This window comes from Penaeus monodon, chromosome 19 (genome assembly GCF_015228065.2).
Source record: "Penaeus monodon isolate SGIC_2016 chromosome 19, NSTDA_Pmon_1, whole genome shotgun sequence".
Taxonomy (NCBI): Eukaryota; Metazoa; Arthropoda; class Malacostraca; order Decapoda; family Penaeidae; genus Penaeus; species Penaeus monodon.
In genome coordinates this window covers 33,823,116-33,824,378 of record NC_051404.1, presented here as the reverse complement: position 1 = coordinate 33,824,378, position 1,263 = coordinate 33,823,116, and positions in this window count along the sequence as shown.

The window sequence follows — 1,263 nt, the reverse complement described above, 5'->3', positions numbered from 1 at the left end:
ATATATTTTTTCAGTTACCAATTCATAATGAATCATTGCATCATGGGGGACTTTCGTTCTATTTCTCTGGTGGAAAACATGCTGGTATTGTTGAAGAGATTATATCTTTGTAGAAACCAAATAATCCAAAACTTTCTAATTCAAACTGTCCAAATAAGAACGTGTACGTATGAAAGATACCAAGCATGCTTATGAACTAGTAATACGAGTAAAGGTAGTAATGTTTAAAGTATTAGTTTAACAAGTTACATTAACGGTACTCTGATGAAAATATAAATGAATATATAAATACCATCACTATGTTGATCATGATATTGAGCACAATATTGTTTTATTGGTGAATGGAAAGGCCGGCTGAATATCATGTCTTATTCATAACAGTATCATACATTCTAGGTATTTAATTTCTATAGTTGAAAGAGAAGAGTAATGAAGTAACACACGTGAACTGATGTTTGTCTCCTTATCGAATGCTTATCATGATGTCATTTTATCGATTACTTTTCACAGTATTTCTCTTGATAATGCCATACTCAAAGATTCGGTTACATCCAGGTTAATGGGAAACCAACAGTTTCAGTTTCAGACAAAAAAAGTAAACATTATCGGGAATCCTCATCTTTCTTAACAGAGGTACACGAAGTTTCAACAGGAACAGACAAAAAGTTTGCTTGGTTACATTAACAAATGTCTTCTGAAGTTGCAATCATTTTTAATGGTGCCATTTTCGCAAAATATATACAGATTCAAAAGTTTGGAATGCATAAAGCATAAACATTTAAAATAAAGGAGAACGCCAAACAAACAGCCTCATTCCAAGGTCCAGAAAGAGAAGAACGCCCCTAAGATCATCGCCAGCAGGATCGGAAAAGCGATCCTGAGGCCGAAGTTGACTCTCTGATGGAGACTTTGCTTTGGGGGACTCTTGATCTTCTGTCCCATCGGCATCACCTTCATCAGGGTACCACCCTCGCGATCCATCAGTCGGAGGTTCTCGACGACCACGAGGGACACGATCACGAGAAAATTCTTGCAGATGAGGGCCACATACCAAGCGTCGATGAGCTTCAGGTACGACGTTCTCGGGATTGAAGCACTCGTCTGAGTGAAGAAGGTGGCCAGCACGAGCATGCTGGTTAGGGACACCATAATGCGATCCTGATTGCAAGGGGAGTATGATAATGTTAATTAATACATGAATCGAATACAACCATTCTGGCAAAAAAGAGTTAGAAATTGACTGATTAAGAATAACGAGACAGC